General features: G+C 45.0%; 1 protein-coding gene across 1 annotated transcript in view; it reads right to left on the bottom strand.

The window, feature by feature from the left end:
* The window catches only part of NOD1 (nucleotide binding oligomerization domain containing 1), a 384901-nt gene that overhangs the window by 121312 nt on the left and 248792 nt on the right, over nucleotides 1-14797 (bottom strand). The gene's annotated exons all lie outside the window — the stretch shown is intronic.

Here is a 14797-nt window from a genome sequence, read left to right on the forward strand (position 1 = left end):
TTATCCGCACCACCAAGAAGAAATCACTGAAGGAACGACTGGACAACAACGCCCACGACAGCAAGGAACTCTTCAGCATCGTCAAGGAGTTCTCCAACCCCAGCACCGGCAACAACGACATCTCCCCTTCACAAGATCTCTGCGACTCTCTCGCCTCGTTCTTCCACCGCAAGATCGCCGACATCCACAACAGCTTCGGCGCACCATCCATGCACCCAACCGTCGAACCAACACCCACCACCGCCAGCCTCCGCACCTGGACCACGGTGACCACCGAAGACACAGCCCGCACGATGAACACCATCCACTCCGGATCTCCGACCCACCCCTGCCCCCACCACGTCTTCAACAAGGCCGACTCCACCATCGCACTCCAACTCCGGAACATCATCAACACCTCCTTCAACACCGCCACCTTCCCGGAGAGCTGGAAGCATGCCGAGCTCAGCGCCATTCTGAAGAAACCAACAGCGGACCCCACCGACCTCAAGAACTTCCGCCCCATCACGCTCCTCCCTTTTCCTGCCAAAGTCATCGAGAAGATCGTCAACAGACAGCTTGCCGCCTTCCTTGAGACGAACGGATCCCTTGACCCCTCGCAGTCCGGTTTCAGAGCCAACCACAGCACCGAGACCGCCCTCATCGCAGCCACCAACGACATCCGAGCCCTGCTCGACAACGGGGAAACAGCGGCATTCATCCTCCTGGACCTCTCTGCAGCGTTCGACACGGTCTGCCACCGCACCCTAGTTCAACGCCTCAGCAACATCGGAATCCAAGAGAAAGCACTGGAGTGGATCATCTTGTTCCTTGCCGGAAGAACACAGAGAGTCCGCCTCCCCCCGTTTCGATCCGAGGCCACCAAAGTCATCTGCGGCGTACCACAAGGATCATCACTCAGCCCCACCCTCTTCAACGTTTACATGAGACCTCTTGCAGCCATCGCACGCCAACACAACCTCAACATCATCACCTACGCCGACGACACCCAGCTGATCCTCTCCCTCACCAGAGACCCCGACACCGCCAGAACCAGCCTACACGAAGGGATGAAAGATGTCGCCGAGTGGATGAAGAACAGCCGCCTGAAACTGAACTCGGACAAGACGGAAGTCCTCATCCTAGGACCATCGCCCTCTGCCTGGGACGACGCCTGGTGGCCCCCCGCCCTGGGCACCACTCGCAAGCCAACAGACCACGCACGCAACCTGGGCTTCATCCTGGACTCCTCCCTCTCGATTACCAGACAAGTCAACGCCGTCTCCTCATCATGCTTTCACACCCTTCGCATGCTCCGCAAGATCTTCCGATGGATCCCGACCGAAACCAGGAAGACGGTCACCCAGGCACTCGTCACCAGCCGACTGGACTACGGAGACACCCTCTACGCCGGAACCACAGCCAATCTACAGAAAAGACTCCAACGCATCCAGAATGCCTCCGCCCGACTCATCCTGGATATCCCCCGACGCAGCCACATCTCCGGCCACCTGAAGGACCTGCACTGGCTCCCCGTCAACAAGAGGATCACATTCAGGCTCCTCACCCACGCACACAAGTCTCTCCACGACCTGGGCCCCAAATACCTCAACGACCGCCTGACCTTCTACAGGCCCACCGGCCAGCTACGATCTACTAGCCTCACCCTCGCCTCCGTGCCATGCATCCGAAGAGCCACCGCCGGAGGCAGATCCTTCTCCTACCTGGCAGCGAAAGACATGGAACTCCCTCCCCATCCACCTTCGGCTGACCCAGGATCATCTCGCCTTCAGGAGACAACTCAAGACCTGGCTGTTCGAGCAGTAGCGGCCCCCCTCTCCCAAGCGTCTTGAGACCCTTCCGGGTGAGTAGTGCGCTATACAAGTGTTATGATTGATTGATTTTGTTTGTCCATTGAGTCAATTTTAGATGTAGTGCTTCCTACAACTTTTAATCAAGTATTTATCATGTTGCAATTTAAGACTAAAGCCTGTGCGATAGTACTAGTCAGCAGAATGCACTTTACCCGCCTACAACATGGAGAGTTACAGGCCCCTTTCTTCGTCAATGGAATTACAAATTCAAATTTATTGTATGATTAGTTAAAATCGTTACAAATGTCCAAAACGATTAAATATCTTTGCATCCAAGGTTAAAAACAAACTACATTAAATACTATATCTTATTGGTTACAGTGTGGGGACTACCAACCATAAAATGCTTAAAATACAATAGTTAAAATGAAGTTCAGTGTCTATAACACCTAACCAATTACATTTTTAGATAAATCTAATTTTCTGTCAGTTTATTGCACAATTTATGCCGGTTAAGACAGTGTCCTGTTGGTCAGACCTCTCTGATCTACTCCTGGTCAGCTTCGAGTAATAATTTCTTAACTTCTGCCAGGTATTTTACTCCTCGGCAGGCCAGTATTATAGAGGAACCGTCCATCCAGCGTATAATGGCTTGCCTACACTTGCGGATTTTAAGTTAATTGAAAATAGCTCTTAAGTAGTATCTCCTCCTAGCCGTAACTGCTGGACAAACACAAAAGAGATGGATTAGAGATTCCTTTTGTTAGCCACACAGGCGACACTGAGGTACTGGTTTGGGTTGTTTCCAAGATGGTTGTAGATCTTTCGAGTAATACAAGCCCAGTCTGTAGTCTATGTAAGACTTTTTTAGATGCCAGCTAAAGTGAGATGTTAGGTATGCCTGCGGTTTCAGTAATTTATAAGAAGCAATTATTGTCCACCTGTGCCTACGTTTAAAAGTTTTAATTTTGTCCTACAAAAAGGATTTCTTTTTTGCTGCGTCATTAATCACTTTACTAAAAGTTGCTTTGTCTAGGCTTTTTTCCCAGTCTGCTTGTATTTCCAGGCCTGCCAAACAAGTTCTCAAATAGCTTCCCCATACGCTTGGTAATTCTTGACCCATCTGGAGATTGATTTCTTCCCAGCATAAGCTATCCATTGAATCTGGTTCTGCAGAACGGAATTTGTGGCAAAGCTTTGTAAACCCGCTCATGCTCCGAAATTTTTGATTTAGAAGGCCGAATTCAAGCCGGACTTGGGATGGAGAGGCTGATTTTGGCAAATTAAAGACGGCTTTATAGATTCTTGTCTGGAGTTCATTGAGTAACTCCGCCTCCTTGCCACACCAAGTAACTAAGCCATATGACAGAGTAGGCATGCTATGTGCTGACATCACTTTTAGGAGGTGGTTATAATTTGGGCAGTCCAATTTAGTTTTTAGTTGTTGATAAGCAAAGATTAGTGATTGGGCTTTTGCTTTTGTGACCAGTTTGTGCTCCTTGTAGATTATGCCCTGCCCTTTTATAATACCGAGGTATTTATAAGACCTTTGCTCTTCAACCTTTGTCCCATTTACTGTCCATTCGTACTTAATTTTATGTGGGTCCACCAAGCAGACAACCTTTGTTTTTCCTTTGTTAAGTTCCAGGTTTTCCTGGTCCAGGTAAGTTGCTAAATTATTAATCGCTCTTTGTAGGCCGATGGGAGTTTGGCTTAACAATACAATATCATCCGCATACAGTAAAATGGAGATCTGCTTATTGGCCATTTTTGACAGATGGCAATCGGCTGCTTCCATGTATTTACTAAGATCTGAGAGGAACAAATTAAATAAGCTTGGAGCTAGCACGCAGCCTTCTTTTAATCCCTTGCTGCGTGTCGATGCTCGCTGTCGTACTGCATCCTTCGCCCAATTTCACTCTTGCTCAGGTATCACAATGAAGGGCAAATATTGCATTTAATAGTTGGTTTGGTAGACCCCATGCCTTTAGCTTTTTCCAGAGTCTCCTTCTGTTTACTCGATCGAAGGCAGATTTGATATCAATAAAACATGCATACAGTCTCGTTCTCCTTTTTTGTGCCTTTTCAGTAAGGATTGCCAGAATAGCCAAGTTTGTTATTGTACCCATCCCTTGTCTAAAGCCTGTTTGAAAATTTGGAATTATGTTGTTGTCATCCATCCACTCTCTCAGCTGAACGAGGAGGCAAGAGGTGTAGATCTTGGCCTCAACATCGATTAGAGATATAAGTCTGTAATTCCCTGGATTACGACGGTCGCCTTGTTTAAAGATAGGATGGATTATGGTCCCTTTCCATGAATCAGGGACATCGCTATGTGTAAAGATATGGTTGAAGAGCGGAGTTAAGTTGTTCGACCAGTAATCATGGTCATTCTTGAAGAATGCGTTGGGTAGCCCATTCGGACCTGCCACTCCTTCTGTTTTTAGCCTTTGTATTATACCTCGTAGAAGTTTTGTGGTGGTCAGTGTATGTTGGACAATGCCAGCTGTCACTTGTAGTGGATTATGCTGAACCAAATGTCCTGCTTGGGTTTTATTTTCCTTTCTTCCACTACCGAATACAGCCCTTGAGACCCTTCAATGGACCTTAGTGCCGTACTGCTGTACATCTCCTGCACATGTTCAACCCACGCTTCCGCTCCAATTCCAGGTTCTTGTTGGAGTCTTTCTCCTTTATTCAGGCTATTTATAATACCCCAAAAGTCCCTGTTATTTGGCAATTTGCTTGCAATCAAAAGATTTATCCAAATTGATTCCTTATCAACCATTTTTGCGTTCCTCAGCGACTTCTTGTAATAATTCCTTAGGTCTTTCAGTTTACTTTTATTTGGTATTTTACCCAGTCTTGTCGCCTGGATTTGAATTCGAACCTCTCTTGAGATCCTTCTCTTTTGATCTCTTAGGTCTTTGGTAAACCAGGGTTCCCTCCTCGAGTTAAACCTTCTTTGGCTGCCAGATGGTGCTGGAAATTTGCTGATAATTGCCTGGACCAGATGTTCCCAGTTTTTTACACATTTTTCGGCTGGTTGTGTCCACAGTTTACTCACGAGCTCCCTTACAGTCTCCAGTATTACTTTCAGGTTTCCCCCGCGCCGTTTTAGTTTCCGCAAATTAAACCTTTCGGCGGGTTGTATAAGGGTGTTGATTTTTTTGGCCCTATGATGGAATTGGACATTGTTGTAAGTTGGGGGAAATGATCACTTTCTATGCGCTGGATGATGCAAAAAGATTCGATGCGAGTGAGTAACCTGTTACTAACGATGGTAAAATCTATTGTTGAGCGAAAATTACCACTCAAATACATTATTGCCATTGATGTATCGCCGTTTACATTTCCATTCAAGATACTCAAACCCAGATCTTTTAGGTTATTTGTTAATATTTGGTCTCCACAGTTCCCTAATCTCTTTCCTTTTTTTCGATTTTTTTGTGATAAGATTGCTGTTAAAGTCTTCTGAGATGAACATGGGGCATGGCTCGTGAGATCTTTGCAGTGTTTTAATCAGGGCCATTAAAATAGAGTATCTTTCTTTCTGGGTCTTTCTCTCAGGATGTACGTAAACATTAACCACTAAAAGTTGCCACTTTAGGTTATTTGAAGGGGACATTCCAGTGATTTTAATCACTTGTACCCAATTTACCCCCGCGTCCAGCTCTTCAGTTTGCCAGCTATACTTTTGTGAGGTATATATTGACAGGCCTCCTCGGGGGTGCCCAAAGTTTGAGAATCTTTCCGCCAGAATGTGATGTTCTTTGAATCCAGGAATTGAGGATGGGATCAAGTTCCTGAAGCATGATTATATCTAATTGTTGAAGGAAAGCTAATGTTTCATGGTCCTGGTCCATATCTTTAAACCCATGGACATTCCAGGAGCAGATCGTAAGTTTGTCATGCTTCATTCCCTCCGTATTATCAGCCTGCTTCTCTTCTCTTACATTTGGGTTTGTCTCTTTGTTAGGTATGTTTTTTACTTAGCACCATTGGCAACCATGACCAATCCAGCCTGTCCAGTTTTCTACTTCCCTTGTCGGGTGCCCTTGCCGATGTTGTGGGCCTCTTTTCTGTCAATATCATAACCGGTGTGGTCGATCGAGCTCCTCGTATACATATATTCTGTTTTTTCCCGTGTGAGTCTTCCTGTTTTAAATGTTTTGGACTGCCTAAGAGGGGATAAGGATATCTTGGACGGTTATGCAACATCAGCGTGATTCCCCAAGCTCCGAATCTTGCTTTTGCTGCAAATATCTTGTCAACTAATTCCTTTGAGAACCATGTTGTCACTGACTCTTCAATATCAGGATTAGACCCTTTTTGTTGAAATTCAATAGCTGTTACGTCTTGTGTGGTAATTCCATTTAATTCTGGGACTGCTTTAAACAACTTTAACAAATTCCCTCGGTTCAAAATGTCTTGCCTTCTCTTGGTTGAATATTCCGGCACAAATGTCAGTTTTAGTTCGTATGCATCTTACTGATCTTGAAAGCGGTTGGAAAATTGTGCGATTTCTTCTTTTGGTGATGACAAGTTGTTAGTTGTTGATAAGTTAAGTTCTTTACTGACTTTCTGACTCAAATAATTTCCGTGAGCCCCCTTTATTTTTATGTCCAATTTTTCTGTAGACCTTGTCCTTGTTTGTTCGACTTCCAGTTCCGTGAGGGGAAGCGTACATCTTCGTTCCTTTCCTCTTGTTGTGACCTTTATCAGGTTGTGCTTAGCATGGGGACTGTTTTTTATTTCCTGTATCCACCTCTTATGTGTTGGAACGTCCCTGCTTCCTAGTTCAATCCTATTTATGCCTTCCTCGTCCAGATGTGGGACTTTATCTCCTCTATCTGTATTTTGGTGTTTGTTGCTATGAGGAGCATTGTGCTGGTCTGTTTCTTTTATTTGCAGACATTCTGCTTCTGGGACAAGACATTGCTTTAACTTGTTATTTTGCAAGCTGGAGATAGAAAGAACAGTGATGTGTGATCTTTCCTCCTTTCTCTTAAGTTCTTGAGGGGACTTCGTTTGAACTAAGTCAGTTACGACTGGCCTACCCGTTGATGAATTCGGCGAATAGATTTTTCCCATTCGAGATGTTTTGGTTGTGAATATTGGAAAGATCTTTTCTGAATCTGGTCTTTGTTGCTTTTTATGCTTAAGCCTGACCTTCCTTGTGCGTTTTCTTTGCCTTTTTGTGGGTTTTGCGGGGGAGAAACCTCCGAGGAGTTCTGTGTTACTTCCATTTGGATTTCTGTGTTTTCTATTTGCTCGTCGGATTCCGCTAGCTCAAGATCTCCTTTGCCTTCAGTATTTAACCTTGTATTTACTTTATAACATGATGAGGATACCTTCGTATCTGACCTATGTAAAATTTCTGCATTCAGTTTGTTGTTACTTGTTAATTTTACCGCCCCTAAAATATCCATTAAAATTTCTGGGAGACTTGCCAATTTCTCTATTATATTCCCACAGCCGCAGTCGGGCTGTTGTTTATCTTTGTTTCTTTGTTGGTCCAAGTTTCCCCTTTGTTTTATTAGGGACGTAATTAAATCCATCTTGGAATTAATGCTGGAGACAATAAGGTTTATAAGATCTATTTGTACGTCCATTTTGTCAGATTGAAAGTTCAATGGAATTACATTTTTAGAAGCAGTGTTCACGATGTCTCTACTCACGAACGAAGTTTGTGTTAGGCTTGCTTATTCTGCACATTGGACCATCTTTTAGATGCAATGCTTATTATATCTCAAATTGAGAATGAAGCTTGCGTTTTTCAGCTTATGTTACCGTTGTGCACTTTGTGCTTTTAAATACCTATTTTCGTGTAAGGAATTAATGCCTGATGAAGTGTTTATTAAGTCTCTTTCAATTATGAATTTTGTGTGTTCCCCGTTTGAAGTAGAAAAGCAAGCTGCTTTCTCAGAAATGGGAGTGTTAGCGTATGATGTCAGTGAAGTGGATTATTCTGATTTGCCAAAGAATTGTTACATGGGGAGAAGTGTGGCTCACCGGTTAGAGGAGGCAGACCTGAACACAGAAGTCAGACCCGGGACCAGGGTTCAATACACGGCAGGGTGTTGAGCTCAAAATAAGCATGGGCGAATTTTGCGAATCTCGCGTTCGCGAATTTTGCGGATTTGCGAACTCGCAAATCCGCAAAATCCGCGAATTCTCGCGAATTTTTTTTTTTTTGTGTTTGCGCGGGTTTCTGCGAGTTCGCGAGGGTTTTGTACAATGTCGCAAATTGCGAACTTACCTGTCGGGTCGCAAGTTTCGCGAACTTGTTGTTTCTACGTGTCCAGCCTGTTTGGGACACTCTTCTTCATCACTGCCACTCTCTGTCACCACTGCCACTCTCTGACTACTCATGCCACCCTCTGGCCCACCCATGCCACCCTCTGTTTCATCACAGCACCCTCTGGTTGTCCAGTCAGTGTACATTATTGTGGCAACAAGCACACCTTCCCTGCCTCAAGTGACCTGAATTAATTTGGGGCTGATTAATGTGTCACAGAATATTTTTTTAGCTGGCACCTGCTTCCTTAGTGCTTCCTGATTAGTGATCTTTTGAACTTGCTAAGTGCTTTCATTGTTGCAAAATTAGTTACAACACCTGCCCTGCCCCAACTGACAATAATGAATTAGGGGCTGATTAATGGATTTGAACCTCCAGCCTGGCTCCTGCTTGTCTCCCTTAGCTGTAATTCAGGACCTTTGTGGCATATGTGTAACTATTCTGAGGTTCAGAGCAGGGTCACATAATAGTTGCAACTGGCAACTGAACTCTGGAGGGGCCCCTCAGGAAGCACTACAGGAAATGGCTACTAATGATGAGCCTGAACTTTTGAACCTGGTAAGTAGTTTCAGTTTTGCTAAAATCGTATTTCTGCAATTTTGCACTTATTCGCGGGGCGCGAAGTTGTACTGGGAAGCCGCGAACTCACGCGAACAGTGCGAGCAAAATCCGCTGCTCGCGGATTTGCGGATTTTGCGGGAGATTCGCGAATCTCGCGGATTGCGAATTTACCGAAAATCCGCAAAATCCGCGAGCGAAACGGATTTTCCGCCCATGCTTAGCTCAAAATGTCCACGGACTCAATAATTCTCGCCTCGGTGCCTACTCGAACCATGGGTTCACAACTCTGGGCAATAGCTTGCTTAATCTCTACTACACCCCCACCACGATGGGATGCCTGGCTTTCACCTTGGGGATGCCCAGTAGGGGTTATCTCGCAGGGAAAAGCCAGGACTGGTTCCCAAAGTAAGCGCCTTGAGACCTTACGGTGAAGGGCGCTATATAAGAACGTATGATTTACACCATGATGACTGTGCATCAGCTCATTTTCTATACAAGAACTGTGTATAAGAACCCCGTGGTTTTGGGGGTGACCCATAATATTTTTGATCTTTTCTAGATGGTAATGGTGATGCAGTCCGACCTTTTTCCAATTTTGCCTCTCATTTGGGACTTCAGATTTAATGATTACTTTGTATTAATTTTACACTTTGAGCCTTCATGGCATTTATTCTGTGCTGCTTGGTTTTGAGATTTATGTAATAAAACATTTTTACTCTTCCATGATCTAGAACTCAGTTACTGAGTGGCCCCTGTTACTTATTTTTGTTACCCTGCCAAAATGATGATGAGCGAGGTTCCATTTCATGCAAGATCAACTCATAGTACGGCCCGCGGGCCGCTGGCGGCCCGGCAAGCCTTCCCTGGCGGCCCGCAGACCTTTCAGTACCCATGTTTTACAGAAACATTTCTAAAGAGTGTCTTCAACCGGAGCGCGACTCCGAGAGACTGCTGCTCTGTGGGGGCAGGCCCGGACTGGCCGTTGAGGGCACCGGGCAATTCCCCGGTGGGCCGCATGGTTGGGGGCCGGTTTTGGGCCCCTGGGGCCGTTTTTGTTACAGGGCCGTTATGCTGCAAAAACGGCCCTGTAACAAAAACGGCCGAAAACCGGCCCTGTCACAGAGCGTGGTCGCACCTCTCCCCCCTCCCCTCTCCTCCCGGAGGGGGGGGAGGGGGGCCGGCCGAGCACTTTGCCAGGGCCGGTTCTGGTTCCCAGTCCGGCCCTGTGTGGGGGCCGGGTGATTCATTTCCATAGTCAGAGTGGAGCTGCAGGGGCCTACGAAGAGGTGAAATACTCCAAAGCCCCATTAACATGCAAATGTTCTTTTAAAGACCCGTGAAGTTGACGGGTGCGGCTGTGTGTGTGCCCTGAAGCTGTCTCAGCCAGGGCACACACACAGCCGCACCCGTCAACTTCACAGGCAGTGTGAGATGACAGGGCAGAATGCTCTAAATTAAATACAGAGAAACAGTATTTATATAGCGCCCTTCACCGTAAGGTCTCAAGGCGCATGCTTTGGGAACCAGTCCTGGCGGCCCTCAGACACAAATGACACTGTAAATTTGGCCCCCAAGAGAAAGTTTGTGAGTACCCATGTCCTGAGGTAAATTGTGGAGTTCTGAAGATTTTGGGGTGTTATCATTATTAGGGTACAGTTTTAACTTTTGGGGCACGGGGCTCCACTTCCACACCGTGGCGGTTTCTGCAGTTGGACGTCGGGGCTCCGCCCCCTTTACTTTCATTGACAAGAGCAGTCAGAGTAAATAAAACGAAAAGCAATTTGTTCGCACAAATTATTATTTTTTTTTTTTATAAAATGAGCACACATTTTGTGTTTTCTTCTCTGATGCACCTTGTCAGTCTCTGTGCTTGCTTCCATCCGTGACGGAAGCAAGCATTCCTCAAATGCTGCCCCTAGGCTTGCCGAAAGTGTAGAGTATTTGCCGGGCTGAAGCTCTCACAGCCTGAGGCCTGTGAGGTCATCAGCTCGGCAAATACAAGGCCTTGTCGACCAGTCTCCTCCCCCTGATGCCCTGGGAATGAAATCAGCCCCGGGCGTCTTTCACTGAAGCCCTGTATCTCTGGGGCTTCCCGTCAATCAGGGTGATGAGAGCATGTCACCACACCCTTTCCCGGCACGTCACAAGGTGGGGTGGCCCCCACCCTGTGATGTACTAGGAAAGGGTGGAGTTAAGGATACAGGCAGCCGGGAAGCCAAGTAATCGAGTCTGCGCAGTGTGTCTTCATTAATTTTGAATACACACTTCGCAGACTCGAGTTGTCTGCTTCCCGCGCTGCAGACATTTTTGGACGCCTTTTCCACCACATGCAGACTCGTGGGTTTTAGACACTGAATATGTCCAGTGCAGTTAAAGAACTTGCCTTGCTTCAATTGAAGATTCACCCGAGTCAGTCGGTCCTGACAATGCTTCAGACCGGCAACCTTATGAAAAAGAAAAACTTTGCTGCTGGGGAAATGAGAAAGTGACTTGCTCGGGCCCGGCCTATTTGAAGAAAGTAAAGTAAGCAATTTTATCAATCATCACTGCTGTATTATAATCCCAATAAAAGGTATAAATGAATTGTGTTTTGCATGTTGGAATGGACACATCGTTTTCTTACTTTCTTAAGGTTTATTTTTAGGATCAGGAGAGAGGAATTTTTATTTTATAAATGCAATTTGTAAATACAGGGAGGGAGGAACGTATTTATAATTCTTTAGAGTTTAATATGGGGTGCTATTTCAAGTAGATGGTGGTCCTAGCTTGTAAACAAAATGATCCCGTGAGGTGTGCTTATGACATGTTATGACTGGCATATTTTCTTTATGGTAGATGATGTGAATGTCAGAGCGGCCGATTTTTCAGTGGTGAGCTAGGATCGAGTCCTGGTGTCAGCTCAACATCCTGTGGTTCTGGGTAAATACTCTCCCTGTCAGAACATGAATATTTCCTTGTCTCATGCAACTGGTGCTCATGTAAAGTGCACCAGTATCTTTGGGGGAGTTTGGCCTTTATAAAAGCTGCAAAAAAATACAGAGCTAGAATGTCAGAACTGACATTAAAAACGCATTTACTGTTCATTTTTACCACATCCAGATATTCCTTCACAACTGATTTAGGGGTCATACAACTAGATCTGAACTCAACAAAACACTGAATGAATTAGCTTTGCAGAGTTCCCTTCTCTTATTGGAGCAAATAACGTGCAATTTGTTTTCACCACGAAATACCTTTGATTTATAGTATCATTAATTTGCCTATCTCTGTTGAAGCTTTTACCTATGCCGCCTGAAGTGCAGCGCATGCATGATTGGTTTTTTTTGCAGTTGCCATAACTAGTCAGCAGGATGCTGGTGCCTGGCTGTTTGAACAGCCACCTAATTGAAAATTGTCTCTCAAAAGAATTTCATTTCAACTGAACTTTTTCTGCTTCTGCTCATCACAACATTGTTGTGCTCAATTCATTGCTAATTTCCTTTATATATTGCAGTAATTAAAAAATATGCCAAAATAAGGACTTCCATTAAACTGGGAACAATTGAAGTTAAAAACAGCTATGGTGTTTTGCTCTTTTTATTTAAAAAAATTGTTCTTGAAAATAAATTTAAGTTTTAAAACAAGATTTGCGCAGGGAATCGAGACCGACCTCGCAAAAAAATCCTGTGCTACCTTAATGTTATGTTAACTCATACCTTCGCAACCCCAGCCTCACCACTCTCAAACTTCACCAGCCGCCACTGCTTCCACATTACCCTATGAAAGATTACAACTTCCCCATAGGGAGATCATCCATGAACCATATAGGACGACTATCCATTAAGAATCATAGTGCATAAACCTCTTAATTTTCCTGTGACCCATGCAAGAAATTACACCAGAAATTATAGGTGAACCACTCAGAAAAATTCCCTACATGGTGCACAAAGCCACAGTTAAAGCGCTGTCAATCACCTGCACAGAGGTCAACATTCGAGCATGGCACCCTGAGGATGGTATCATGCGCACTTCACAAAAATCCCTCATGGAAATCCACACTGACCAAACCAGATTGTTGACAAACCAATATAAGTGCTCGGTGGGAGCGTGTGAAAGCTCCTATCACTACAAAGGAGACACTAGAGAGGAGACGCCATGCGCGTGCCCATCACCTTTCCGGGAGCGCACATGGTTTGTCTCACTCCGCGAACGAAAGCGACAACAATAGAGGCTAGCTGCATTCACTAGGCGAGACCTAATAAAAGCAAATGTCTGTGTAATAAGCAGTCAGGAATGGCTCCTAGTGAATGTGGCGTAGCCTTAAACCAGAGGTGGGAGATGGCAGCAGGGATCCTGGCTGGCTGATATGCTGCATCAGGTGTTTCATGGAGCACACAGCTTTCTGGGCTAAGCCTTGACTCAACAGGATGCAACCAGACATGTTTGTGGTGGAAAAATGAAACAATAAAAAGCAGGCAAGTTAGAGTAAGATGACATGCTTACACTGCTACACCCACCTCAGCCATGGAAAAATAATCTTAAAAATGAATACATATTTTGTTTAATGAATGTGATAGATGTTTGTAAGTTTTCCTCAGAGCCCCTTAATCAGAATAATTTTCCCCTGCAGCAGTCTAGTGGTACTTTTCAAAATATGCCTGGGTCAAATTTTCGGTACACCGGCATTCTCTCGTAATTTTGCATTACGCTTGTTACGCAAAATTGTTGAAATTGCACAATTATGCAACGGCATATAATTGCACGCTGTTTGTGGCAAAAAATTAGAGCATGAGAACAATGCGAATGACTAGTACGCATGAGGCCGCTGTTTGTGGTGCTTGTGATTTGGACTTTCTTTTAAACCCAAAAAGTGTCCTTTAATCAATCTAAGTAAAAATATAGAGCCAAATGCCAGTATTATATTTGCAAAGTGACTTGTAATTTAGTATAATTTTCCTTTAATTACACAAAAGCAAATTACACAAATTCCCCTAATTCAAATATGTGCAACCCCCTTCAACAACGCATCTTTGGGGAAAATCCAGTTTCTTGTCACGCCTTGATCTCTGATCCTGAGGGGTAGGCCCACTGGTCAGGGGAATTAACACTACAGGGACAGATGTGGAATCACAGCAGCCCTGGCATATGTTGCATGCCCGCCCCAAGCCACAGTGAGCCAGTGCCAACCTGCTGGGGTGTTCCCTGGGGAGAGGTGTGGCGCCGCGGCCAGGGTGACTGACGCTGGAATCTGGGGATCACGGTTTGATTCCCGGCGCTGGCGGCAGATTAGCCCAGCACCATGTGACTCTGGGCAATAGCTTTCTTAATCTTCCCGACGGCCCCCAGCGCAGGAGACCCTTACGGGCGATTGTTCGCGCTTTACAAACGTGGATTATTATTATTGACTGGTTGACCATCTTCAGTCAACCAGTCAATGCCACCGGCACAAATGTATTAATATTCGTAATGTCTCTCCAGAACCATTTATCATTGAAATCTCAGATTTAAATATAACATGGATATTGATTATTTCCCTTCAAACTTAAGTTAATGAGCTCTGAAAAAGCGCATATTTTTGCCTTGATACAAATATGAATGCAACCAAGTGAAAACGTGTAATTTAGTAGGCTAGGGTGCACACAGGAGAGCTGCTCACAGGTAGCTTTATTACACCATCAGTCACTTACTATATTCACTATTAGTGTAATAAAAGACGGAGTACAATTGGCTGGAAAATGACCCTCCCTGGCAGCATGGGTAAGTAAAAAAAATGCTTTTAAATAAAGGTTGTGAGCATGCATACAGGTAAAGAGTGCGCTTATGTATGAGAGAGTGTATGTGAAATTGTGAGTGTATGTGTAAGCATGTGGTGTAAACGCCAGAGCTGCTGACTTTAGAACTGGGCAACCAGATTCGAGTCTCGGCGTTGACTCAGCATCCTGTGATTCTGGGCAAATCTCCCCATGCCTACCAAAAATGAATGTGTGTCCTTGTGTAAGTAACTGGTGCTCGTGTAAAGCGCTGCGATACCTACTGGTCGAGTTAGAGCTATATAAAACCGCAAAAAACAAACAAACAAACACAAATGTGTGTGATGTCACTCCTGCGCCCCCTGGCCTTCCAGTCAATTGGCGTACAGGGTACAGGATGCAAAGTTTGCCCT

This window comes from Lissotriton vulgaris, chromosome 10 (assembly GCF_964263255.1).
Source record: "Lissotriton vulgaris chromosome 10, aLisVul1.2, whole genome shotgun sequence".
In the NCBI taxonomy this organism is placed as follows: domain Eukaryota; kingdom Metazoa; phylum Chordata; class Amphibia; order Caudata; family Salamandridae; genus Lissotriton; species Lissotriton vulgaris.